Here is a 13,697-nt window from a genome sequence, read left to right as displayed (position 1 = left end):
AAAGCATCTTTAATTAAGTTGTTGAGAAACTTGACTAAGATGGAACAGATAAAAGCTAAATATAAAGAAGAAATGAAAAAAGCTGAGACGGCAGGGTCAGAAGCAAAGAAATTAGTGCACTCACCCACTCTCGTGAGAAGCAGCTCTTACATAACAATCACTGACAGAAGTGCCTTTGTACACAACTTGATACTATGTTATCCACAGTGCTGAGGAAAGGTCCCCAGCCTACACTCACACAAAGGAATGACAAGCTGAGAACTTTCAAACTGCAGTGGCAGCCAACTTGTGCCCAATCCTACCCTCCCTTGTTATCAATGGAAACAATGTATTCCAGCAAAGAGAAATGTGCTTCTTTGAAAATGTAATATATTTGGAATATGAAAGGAAATGTTTCAATTTTTTGTTTACCATTTAATAAAATGTTCAGAACATTGGCTTAGTTATTTTACAGTCCATAGCTGCCTTTATAGTTAATACCTATCACATGGTGTTTTACGTGAGCCTTACAAAGCAACTTTTATATTCTTTACCAGGTAGGTTAGAGAAATGCTCAGGTTTGTACAGTGAGCCAGCAGCGGGATTTGTACCTGAAATCTAGTGCTTTCAAGCTCAAATCCTTTGTTACTCTATTTCATATTCCATTTAATTTATTCTAAACACCTTTTTGAATAACTACTAGTCTATAATTATTTGCCTTAAATAGATTAAAATTAGCTAAATAGTTGATGGATCCACAACAATACTACTTTTGAGTGCAGGCTCAAATTGTTGACTCACACTCATAGTCATAGTGTTATTGTTTAGTGTGCTGTTTACCAGAAAAATCATTTTCTTACTGAGTCATGTATATATCAAGGTAAGAGCAATTTAGGAAGCATAAGCATAGATAGTCCATCATTTTTACTTTTTCTGCATATACAGCTATTGGGAAAGTATTATGAAGAGAAAAATGTTGGCCTCAATTTTTCAAAGAATTTGCAGGTTTTAGATGTCATTTAACATGATTTAACTACTTTCAGGGTGATGTGTGTATAGTCAGGTCCATAAGTATTTGGACAGTGACACAATTTTCATAAATTTGGCTCTGTACACGCTCACAATATATTTGAAATAAAGCAGCCATTATGTGATTGATGTGTAGACTTTTAACTTTCATTTAAGGGGTATACCAAAAATATTGTTTGAGCTGTTTAGAAAAGACAGACATTTCTGTAAATGATCCCCCCATCTGTGGATGGGACACCACGTCATCACAAGGCACACTCACATGCATTTGTGCTTTCATTCATTCCTGGTTAATTTAGAGTGGCCAATCTGACCTAATTTATATAAGAAAAGTAGAGTGTCCAGAGACAATCACAGTCAGACATGTGGATAACATTCAGACTTAACGTAGAGCATGTAAGACAGCAACCTAATAACAGCACTGCAGTACCTCATTTTTTTTTCATATGAATAAGAAAAACAGGTGAATATGTGAAAATGATTTACACCTTTTTTGAAAATAACTGGGGAGATAGAAAGAGGGTCTTAGACTTTCACATTTCCTATTTTTTCACTTTTTTTCAAATAATTTTTTTCTGATTTGATATACTTTGTTATTCCCCAATGGGAAATTGTCTTTTCATATGAACATTTATCTGTTGTTAAAATTTTTCAATAGTTTTCTATGATTGATTTAGCAAATATGCCTTAGGCCCATGGGCTGGTGTCCTGCCTGGGATTTGTTCCTCCCTTGCGACCTATGTTGGCTGGGATTGGCTCCAACAGACCACCGTGACCCTGTGTTAGGATATAGCGGGTTGGAAAATGACTGACTGACCTTAGGCCCATTCAGACTACACCCTGGTGCAGCACCCTACTTTGTGTATAATAGATGTTTTCCGAGATGCATTTTTCTCAGTTCTTATATCCCAATCAGGACAGATTCCTGCCTTGTTGCCATATACAGTATGACCAGAATAAGTTCTGCTTAGGGGTTTAGAAAATGGAAGACATGTTCAAACTTTTATAACTCAGCAATTTTATGGACTTATCTTACGGAGCCAATAATTAAATTTTAAATCTGTATATTGTGGTTAACTCCTTACTGCACAGACTATACTTAAATAGCGCTAGAATATAGTATCATGCAAATCACTATCTTAGTCACTAATTTTGCTTATGTGTCAGAATCATCCTAATTTTATTTATTTATTTATTTATTTATTTATTTATTCATTCATTTATATTTGACTAGGACCAGCTTAAAATTTTAGTCACCTACAATTTCCACACACCCCATCTGCATTAGACTCTGTCAAAGCTTAGTTTGCCATCCAGCTGGGCCTGTTGATCTGTGAAAATTAGCTAACGTTAATCCTGTCCAGTAATGGCTACAGATCAGGTATCATTAGCACTTGAGCCTTCAGCTCATCTTGAAACAGAAAGGGAGGAGGCAGATGATCATGCACACCATCGTTACCCATCCTCACCATAAAACTGATCAATAACTAATGAGCAGTTTTAGTTTAGCAATTACTGTATTTACCAAGCAGAATGGTTGAAAGATTGTAGTTCTATATATGAAATCCTTATTAATCAAAACTAGATTGTCCCTTCATCCACTCATTTTCCAATCAGTTTATGCTGTTCAGGGTCTCAAAGAGCCAGTGCTTATGCCAACAGCATTGGCCACAAGGCAGGAATCAACCCTGGGCAGGATGGCAATCCATTGCATTGAAGCTCACTCATGCACACTCATCCTTAAAGGAAGTGACAATATCCACATTTTTTGTATTGTTAGAAACAGTGTTTCTCAGACTTGTTCCTTGAGGGGTACCTCTGTTTCTTATGGTTTTCATTCCAACCAATTTATTAATCAATGGCCAATTCATGCCTATATTTTGCTGCTAATTTAACTGAACATTATTTTGTTCTTTTACCATTGAATGTGCTTATGCAGACATTCTCTTAGTTTGCATTACGTCTGTCCTCCCATCCATTTATAAATCTTCGTAATCCAGGTTAGGGTTGCAGCATTCTGGAGCACATACCCCAGCAGGAACCATCCATGGATCAGTCCATTTGGGTCAGTCCATTTGCATTAGAATTTAGTGAAGATTTTTTGTGTTTAATTCACTTTAGTTTTCCCCAGCGTATTTGTAAAGATTTGATTTTCAGGATGTTAATCATTAAACCAACCATTTGGGGATGAGCACACAGATGTGAATGGCTGTAAATTGACTGATCCTTTTTACAACACATTATTATTTGCCCTGGTGTCACATTTTTGGTAACACTCATTTGTAAAAAATAGTTAAAATCTATTAAGAAAATAACCAATGAACAAGGAAAGAAGTACACCTTAACATAAAGGAAGTCTCAGTACTATGGCAGTGTTTTCCAAACACTGTCCTGAACTACTTATGAATATTTTCGTTACTTGACCAAATCTGTCATGCCTCTATGCAAGCTTAATTTTCCAGGCTGCCCTCAAGTTTGGCTCCTGATGTAAACTCTTAATTATACACTAAACTCACCCACAGCAGTCAGTTTAAACAACACACATTTAGAATGTGAAAAGAACCCAGAGAGAACCCATGTGGACATGGGCAGAATGCCCTCACACAGACTGGGAGTGAATCCAGGTACTTTGAGACTTGAAGCAGCAAGTGCCAGTCATTGGGCCAGTGTGCCACCTATAGGTCTATATATTATTCTGCATATCTATATTTAAAACAGTTCATTTTAAACCATCGATTGTTATGGTGTCTGTCTTGTTCTATGCTTTTAACCTGGAAACTTATTTCATACAAATGAAGCTAAGCATGTTTGGGATTGGCCATTATTTGGATGGGAGATCATGTAGGAAATCTTGGGTTGCTGCTGGAATAGGTGTCGGCGAGGCTTACAGGAGGCAATTACCCAGTAGTCTGAATGTGCATTCCAATTCCACAGTGCAGTAATTAGGACACTAAGTTGTAAAAATGGTGTTGTTCTTCGGATAAGAAGTAAAACCGAGGTCCTGACTCTCTATGGTGATCCATGGGCATTCTTCATAAAGAGCTGGGTATATCCCGATGTCGTGGCTAAATTACCCTCCATGGTCTTGTCATTCTAGCTCCTAATCAACCCCTGTCTCTTTTTGGATATCTCTCTCAACACTTCACCTCCTAATAGCTCATGTGTGGTGAGCATACTGGTACAAAAATGTCTGCCATTACATCATTCAGATGGATGCAACACTTTAATGATGATTGAAGTGGCTCCCCATTCACTATGAAAATGGCGCTTTGAACTGTGAGAAAAGTGCTTTATTAATGTAAGGAATTATTATTATTATTGTTCCCTATATAAGTCTGTCCATCCATCCATCCATCCATCCATCCAGTTGAATTCAAGGTTAATGAGTGCTAGGACTCATTGCAACAGCAGCATTGAGGTAGGAACAAGCCTTGGACACACCATTGCAAGTTGGAGCCTAACAAGTTTTCCAGATAATTACCCACTGAGACAAGTACTATACAATAGTAAAATATGGTAAACAATTAAAAAAAAGATTTTTTCTTTAAGTATAAGTTTTTCATTTGAACCAAGACAAGCGTGTAATTGTGAATTCAAGTTAATAATCTGTGATGATAAATGTCAAACTTTATATTTCAAACCATTATGCCTTGATTTGATCCTGGCACACCTGGATAATAAAAATGTTTGTGCCAGTGTACTGTTTATAGAGTATAGCCTAGCCAGTGTACCGTTTATAGAGTATACTACCCACAAAATAGTATAAAGAGCCCCCTGTTGTCCTCCTTGCTCACCTATGTCAGATCTGAAACTTCATCTTTAAACTGGGTAATGGCACCCCATTTCTAAGTCTGATCATTAGCAATGGAGATATGGCTATGGAGAAGATATTTACCAAGTACAATAATCTCACACTTAATGTCAGCAAAACCAAGGACATTGTTTTCATGGACTAAGAAGCAGACTACACTCCCAAGTAGATTGGAGGGGATTCAGTGGAAAGGGTGAGCAGTTTTAAATTTCTAGAAATCATCATTACTGGCAACCTGAAATAGAACAATATCCATCCATCCATCCATTTTCCAACCCGCTGAATCTGAACACAGGGTCACGGGGGTCTGCTGGAGCCAATCCCAGCCAACACAGGACACAAGGCAGGAACCAATCCCGGGCAGGGTGCCAACCCACCGCAGATAGAACAGTATCTCATAGTTATTATCAATAAGGCTCACTAATGCCTTAAAAATGTGTTTCTGTCTCCATCTACGTTCATAAATTTATACAGGTGCACAATAGTGTTCATATTCACTGGCTGCATAACATCCTGATATGCCACTGTCTTAGCTCAAGGCCACAAAGCACTATAAAGGGTAGTGAAGGTGGCACAGAATTTTACCGATGCAGTATATATAATACAGTATTATTAAAGACCGTAGCAATCCTGCACAGTCACAATACTCTTTCCTGCATTCTGCATAGAGTATAGAACCATTAACACTTGCACCCCTATATTCAGGGGCACTTTCTATTGGCTATTCAACAACCATACAACTACATGAGTGGACCAGATGTGTGTTCTGATTTTATATTTGGTGCCTGTTGTTTCAGTTTCACTACTGTCACTAGTGTCATTATATTATGTACGACTGACAACAAACTTGAGCTTTGTGACCTGTGTTATTTCTTGATAGCCACTTGGAGACCCCAGCAATTCTTTATGATTCCATTATAATTTTCTGTTCACATTCCAATTGTATTGAAAGAAACCGAAAACCTATATAACATCTTTAAATACTGTATAATTCTTTCTTATTTTAAATGCATGTGGACTAAGTGTTATATAGAAATCATGAGGATGGTTGTGATTAATTTTCTGTGCTGCATCATGTTATAATTTTTAAGAACACTGAAAATTTAAAAACTGTGCCTCAATGGAATGGTGCCCTTCCAATATTGGTTTCTGCCTTGTATCTAGTGTTGCCAGAACTGGCCCTGACTCCCTGAAACCATAAAATAAAAATAGGTTAAAAATAGACTTCAAGAAATTAATCTCCTGAACAAAATATCTAATTGAACAATAAAAATTCTTTTTACATGCAATGTCCTGAGTTTCATTTTTTTGTCTTGGAGGCTGGTGCTTATTAAAATATAATACCGTTTCCACAGTCCACTCTGTTGCATACAATAGCACTATTGAGCAAAGTGACTTTCCTTTGTAGCGGAGTATTTTTGGACGCTGGAACTTGTCAGCTATCCAATGTTTGCCATTTCCTAAAAACGTTCAGCTTGCATCACATGTAAATTAATTAATGTGATTATAAAAGACAAGATAGAACAGGAGAAATGTTGTTTTACTAATATGCTTGAATTTCACGAAGAAACAGCAAAAACATGATGGGAGAAAATAGAATTATATGACCTACCCTTGAAAAAACTTTTTAATGTAGAACCTCCCCATAGCAAAGTTGCCTGTTTTAAATGAACTCTTGTAGTGTTAACGTAATCCTTAAGAGTGTATACATTCAAAGATTAGACTCATAGGTGCACTTAAAATGTTATTTTAACACTGGGAGTTTGGCTTTGGGGAGCTGATTCATAAAGCTATGAAATGTGCGGTGTTATGGGGTAGAGTGCAGGTAGGTGTAACATCGGCTTAAAAAGTGATAGCAATGGATTGTGGTCATGAATCATGTCTAGAATGAATTTCTGCAGCATCCACAACTGATGCCGTTGTTAAGTGAATAAAATACATTTTGTGAAGCCCTTCCCAATCAAGAAATTACAGTTAATTTGAAACTCTACTGTTGACAAAGCACATCACCACAAGGCACAATGTAAAATCTAAATTGAGAGAAAAATATAGTCATCCAAATGAAGCACTGAAACATGCACCTACAGCCATCATTTGAACTCATTTCTTGCTGAAAGAAATAATTTCTTTAAATTTGCAGAATGTGCTAAACTCAAGTGATCACATGGTTTCTTTTATTATAGCAGTTCCGAGATAAGGAGACAGGTATGAGGAACGAATGCACTGTAAATGACAACCTTTTAATCACTGCCAAGTGTATTGATATGAGGAATATGCAAATCACAAACAAAGACTTTGAAACACTGTATTTTCCTTGGAATGAGCAATTTTGTCAAGAATTTGCAATGCAGGTTAATGTCAATAACATTGCATTGTAATTTTCCTACTGTGCATATTAGAATTAGAATTTTTACCCTGAAATACTGTATGTGTGAATTTTATATGCTGTAAACACATTCATCTGGTAGGAGACTGTCAGGGGCTATGAAACCATCATTGTAGCAAAAGATGACTGCAAGCCCCACTGGAAAAGAAGTATCTTGCTGTCTGTTCCTATTTCAGTCATGTGCCATTATTCCTATTTGCTCTATTGATATTATGTGGCACGTCTTGAGGCAGTTTCTGAGATTTTCTCTCTCTCTCTCTGTTTTCCAGCAGATGTCTGTCGTTCTTTTCATTACCCTTAATGGTGTCAGATGTCCTGATTATGTGAGTCCTTTGAATCTGTGATTCTGGTCATCTTTCATTCTACCAGGATGCTAAAAATAGTGTGTTTGTCTTCTTAATTGATCCCAAAGCATCTCTGCTTGTGGGTTTCTAGTGCCGTGATGTGTTTACTGTATGCTGTTCAAGTCTCAGACCAAGTAGAATAATCAGCCCAGCTCCTGTGTGGAAGCCTGGGTTCTGAAAAAATGTCTTCCAGCTTGGAAAAGGCTTGACTAGAGAAGAAGCATGCTGGTGATGTCAGAGAAATTATGTGCATTTTCAAGAATACTGTCTCGGGTGTACATAGTGCCACTTGCTCATCTTGAGATATGACTCTAGTTGTCAATTTCAAGTAGAGTGCTCCTAATGCTTGCATAAACTGTACATGGCCAAAGCAATTACACACGACATTTTGTGGATAATTCAACTTTTTTCCTTTGATTTTTCAAATAGATGATATGTATTACCTCTTTCAGAATTTCTGAATCAGAACCTGACATGAAAATGGGTACACCATTGAAACTGACTAGTGTGAATTATATTAAAAGTGTAAAAAAGTTACTTCTTCCAAAAATGTGAATTTCATTTATCTTATTTAATTTATCAATTCTTCTTCAGCTAATTTTTGAAAAACTTCTGCATAGTGTATCATATATAATTGGGTGGAGTTGATATTACAGAGTTACTCATTCTGGATTCTTGGACTTTTGTACAAGTATGTTTCTATCGTTCCTGATCTATTCCATGTGATAACTACACTACAAAATGGTCGATTTACCCACCCAGGTGGATTATACATACAGTTTATCGGAATGTTAATTGATGTTTCATTCAGGTGTTTTGCAAATAAAAGAAAATCTGAAGTAAAACCAGATAATTATTCAAACATATACTGTAAATGATGAATGTCAAAATAACCTCTACTATCTTATAATTTAGTTTGAAAATTCATTTTGAAAAATTTTCCCAATGAATAAGTAAAAGCAAACATAATCTAATCTAATCTAATCTAATCTAATCTAATCTAATCTAATCTGTCATATCTGAATGTCTTTTTTGTAAGGTACAGTATGTGGGAGTATGCCCTGAAATTGACAGGTGCTGTTATCCAGAGCTAGCTTCTGATTTACATACATGGATAGGCTCTGTTTCCTCGGGATAATATAATATAATATAATATAATATAATATAATATAATATAATATAATATAATATAATATAATATAATATATCAGTGCAAATGGTTTGCAGTGGCATCTCACAGATCCAATAGGTTTGAATTTTGCAGTGGGTAAATTTCCTGTTCTCCTTATGTCTGTGAGAATTTTTCTTTGAGTACTCGAGTTTTAAACCATCCATCCATCCATCCATCCATTTTCCAACCCGCTGAATCCGAACACAGGGTCACGGGGGTCTGCTGGAGCCAATCCCAGCCAACACAGGGCACAAGGCAGGGAACCAATCCCGGGCAGGGTGCCAACCCACCGCAGGGCACACACAAACACACCCACACACCAAGCACACACTAGGGCCAATTTAGAATCGCCAATCCACCTAACCTGCATGTCTTTGGACTGTGGGAGGAAACCGGAGCGCCCGGAGGAAACCCACGCAGACACGGGGAGAACATGCAAACTCCACGCAGGGTGGACCCGGGAAGCGAACCCGGGTCTCCTAACTGCGAGGCAGCAGCGCTACCACTGCGCCACCGTGCCGCCCAGTTTTAAACCATGGCCCCAAATTTGTACTTGTTTGGTTGACTGGCAATTCCAGATTGACCCCGTTTTAGTGTTGATGTTTACTTGAGTGGGTCCTGAAATTGTCTGAATTGTACTGGCATTGTGATCAATACTATTAATATAGGATCTGGTGTCACCACAATAGTGAATTGCATTAAGTGGGTTTGACAATGTTACAGTTAGTTTGAATACCAGTCCAAATACTGTGTGGGGTCATTTGTGTTTTCTCCTTGTAGTGCAATTTAATTCTACAGTATGTACCAAAAATGTTTATGTTATATCAATTGTAGTCTCTAAATTGATCTGATATGAATGCATGTGGGTGTGAATATGCATTAGTGCACCAAGTAATGGATTGGCATCCTGTTCAAGGTTTTAAATGGGGTTACATACTGTACCTGTGCTTCAAAGTTTTTCTTGAACAGCTAGAGATGTGCAGCCACAATGATTAGTGCCTTTATTCAGCCAGATGTGGGTGTATGTGGACATGTTTGTATGTATGGCCTATTTTTTGTTTTGTTTCTTCAGTTACTGTGATTAACCCCTCAGACCCACTGCATTAGATTAGAGTAGATAGATTACCTAATAAATTACTAACAAGAAATGATGAAATGCTTCTGTGTTTTATCGTTAACTGTTCAAAACATCAAGAGCCCCCATTTAATGTGGGGGCTTAAAAGCTTTCAGAAGAGATAGAATGTGAGAGGCTTTTCAGAACAACATAGACAGAGTAGGAGACACAAGCTGAACATGGAGTAGTGTACATGGTAGTGAGGTCTCCTTAGACTATTTATGACTCAAAGCATCACCAAGTGCTGCCATCTTGGTGTTTAACATTTGCCTCATTTTTATTTTAAACACTCCAAATCAGTTTTTAGAGGCAATATAGTGCAAGCTATTACAATTATTTGTATTGTTGTTTTAGTCAAGTAAAATGTTTAATGCTATCAGGCCACTAGTCTAGAATGAAGAAAAATGTTGACTTAGCTTATTGCGGGTGTGTCTGCAGGGAGGACTAACTGACAAGCTCTAGTTCCAGCAGAACTGGTATGAACTGCCTCAGGAGCCCTGCTTTTATTGCTCTTTTATCTCATGTGTAGCAACAATTAACGGTGATCAGTTTCTTTAAAGTATTTTATTTCAAGTAATTTTTCTATCATAGGTCAGGATAATGCAGAATTCAGTCCATAACCATGTTGTTTGTTTAACAAATTAACACAAATTTGGTCAAAGTAAAACGTCAGTAATTTCCAAATACACAAGTGTATCTTTAATTTTCTACTTTTATGTCAGCAAGAAAAGTCTCCCCAACAACAGAAAGTGAGCCAGGAGTCAGAAATGTGAATCTGTGACACCCACCCATGATAAAATTAAATATTTTGCTTTCATTCAGCCTCGGCTGATTGTATTTTGCCGTATTTGGGTGTGGTTGTTTCAGTGGCTGTTGTCTCGCTCCCCTGCAGTTAAGACCATACCCACAATAGTGAGAATTTAATAATACCGTAGACAAACATCGCCAACACAGTTGATGATCACAAAGAACTTGCATTCACAGCTATCCTGTCCTGCCCTTGCACATTCCACGGTAGATATGTTTTTCACTGCAGCTGAGGAAAACTGAGTTAATTATCTCTATTTCTTTTCCTTTATTAATACAGCAAAAGTGGCACAAATAAAAGTACATCTAATCTAATCTAACATTTTTTTCTTATTTTTTTATGTCAATTTTGTGTGGCCTATATTTAATGGAAGGCTGTAAAAGCCTTTTTTAATGATGATGATAAACACAGCCATTTTATTGCTTTATATACCTAAATCATATCAAAAAGAAATGACTCTGCAAAAGTTTATTACAATTGTGAAAGCGATTTATTTCAGTCTGAAGGTATTTGCTGAGTTATTAAAGCTAAAAAGGTGGTTTACAGTAGCTTTCAGGCTGGAGGGTCAGGGTTCAGGTCATGTTGGCCTTGTACATAGTTTGGAGCATCTAATTAATTATTTTGTATGGAATCTTTCACTTACAGCAAACATGATGGTGCAGGAATTAGCAATGTTTTTTTATTACTGGCCTGGTCATTTCTGCGTTGACTATGCATGTTCTCCTAGTCTCTTCGTGGGTTTTTTCACATATTCCAAAGACATTGAGGGTAGATTAACTGCTAGGACTCTAAAATCGAACTTGTAGTGAGTAAAAGTGCTCTAGATTGGACTGTCACCCCCACCCATGGATTATTCCTGCCTTGAGCTGACACTGGATAGGCTTCAGCTTCCTGCGACCCTAAAACTTCATTAACTGGGTCTGGTAAGTGGGTGAATTTCCACAGTGAACACAACCTACATCCACTACAAAAATCAAATTATAAATATCTAAAATATGGGGCAAAACTTTTTAAGATGGTAGCATTTATACAGTATGAGCAGAATTATCAACAAACCGACATGGATGGCAGTAAAGGGAGCAATAAAAAGAAGGATTACAGAAACAGAAATTTCAGAATCTAAATTATAGTTTGAAAATCTGTCTGATCCTGTGGAATTCTGTTCATTAGAATGCTTGTGGCTGCTTTATATAGTAATAGAAATGGATTTGGTAGTGGATACTGTGAAATATATTCTATTAAAAGGGTTATTAATAATTTTTTAATATGTGATGTTGTATTTACTGTGTGGCATTATTTTTACTGTTTCAGTCTGTGGTTGGATGTACTTATTGTCTGACCTGTCTTTAGTCTAGACTGTACTGTGTACACTTGAGAATAAACTTGACCTTAATGCTAAATTAAAGCTTACATTCTTTGAACTGACCATTTCAATTTACCTATGAAGTTGGTCTATTCTTAAGGCGAATCTTGTATAAATAACATGTCACAGTTAAGAATCATCAGCTTGATGGTACTTTGGGTAGTGCTGCTGTTGCCTTCTGTGTTTGAGTTGTGCACTCTGTTGTTGCCTGAGTAGAGTCTGTTTAGAGTTTGTAAGGTGCTGCCTGCTATCTTGGCCAGCAACAACAGCTTCAGTGCCATGTCTATGTTTTCTGGCTAAAGTTTTTTTTTATTTAATATTGTCACATAAAAAGGGTATATTGCCAGATCATTTGATTTTTTCTTGTTGGTTGAGAGAGTGCTGCTGGCACAGTTGATATTTTGTTTTTGAAATAAATGAATACAAAACATTATCATCTCTTCATAGTTGTGCATTTTAATTAATGCCATTTTTCTAATAATGTCTGCTGCATAGACTACTCTCAAATTACAACTTAATATTTTTCATTTGTTCTTAGAATATTAAAATACTTGAGTGCTGGAAAAGACAAGTACATTTCAATTTTTTCAGCTTGTGCCAACTGGCAAGAGGTGTTTATCTATATTTAAGAAATGAACTTTTGCCTCTGCCAAGATGCTGCCAGGTTCTTTGAGGGCGTCTGGCTGAGGAAAGCAAAATGAAGCAATATCAGCTATGCACCAGCAGTCTGGTCATGAAACAGAGCCACTCCTGTAGGTGATGGCATAGGTCCCTGCGGGTCTTTCATGTTCAGAATTGCCATTTTGAAATTAAATAAAGGGTTGTCTCAGGCGTCCTGCGGTGGGTTGGCACCCTGCCCAGGATTGGTTCCCTGCCTTGTGCCCTGTGTTGGCTGGGATTGGCTCCAGCAGACCCCCGTGACCCTGTGTTCGGATTCAGCGGGTTGGAAAATGGATGGATGGATGGGTTGTCTCAGGCAAGCTCTTAAGCTAGGTTTGAGAAGAAAGAGGCTAAGCTGTGGCACCCTTTCTCTTCAATCTCACCTTTTGTCATTAGCAATCATTTAATCTTTATATAGCATCTTTCATAGCACTACCTGCTCCAAAGAATTTCCAATAAAAAGTCAATGCTAATCAAAGAGCTCATTTAAAATGCAGTATTATGTGTATCAGGGTGTATTTAAGTGAGGATAATGCACACCACAAATAAACTGTGTAAGAAACCGCAGAATAAACTGTACAAACTAAGAATATGAACAGCGGTATCACTGCTCCAAACACCTGGGTTCACATTCTGGGCAACACACTATCCTTGTGGAATGTTCCCTGGGTAATTCAGTTTGCTCCCATATCCCAAAGCTGTAGAGGTTTGGTCACTTGGGGATTGTAAATTAGCCCAGAGTGTACATTCCATACCCAGTGCTGCAAGAATAGCATCCTCCTTTGGAATAAATGGGCGGACAAATTAAATAATGTAACATAAATTATCAAACCTGCTTAAACCAATTCTGAGTCTTGGATAGGGCACCAATCCATTGTAGAGCATAACCACACATACACACAAACACACAGGGTCAATTTAGAATCCTCAACTAATCTAACATGCATGCCTTTGATGATGTTTGAGAAGAACCTGCAAAGATACAAGAATGATGTGCAGGCAAACAATAACCAGGCAAAAGATTGAAACAC

Source organism: Erpetoichthys calabaricus, chromosome 12 (genome assembly GCF_900747795.2).
Source record: "Erpetoichthys calabaricus chromosome 12, fErpCal1.3, whole genome shotgun sequence".
NCBI lineage: Eukaryota > Metazoa > Chordata > Cladistia > Polypteriformes > Polypteridae > Erpetoichthys > Erpetoichthys calabaricus.
Note: the sequence above shows the minus strand (reverse complement) of the source record.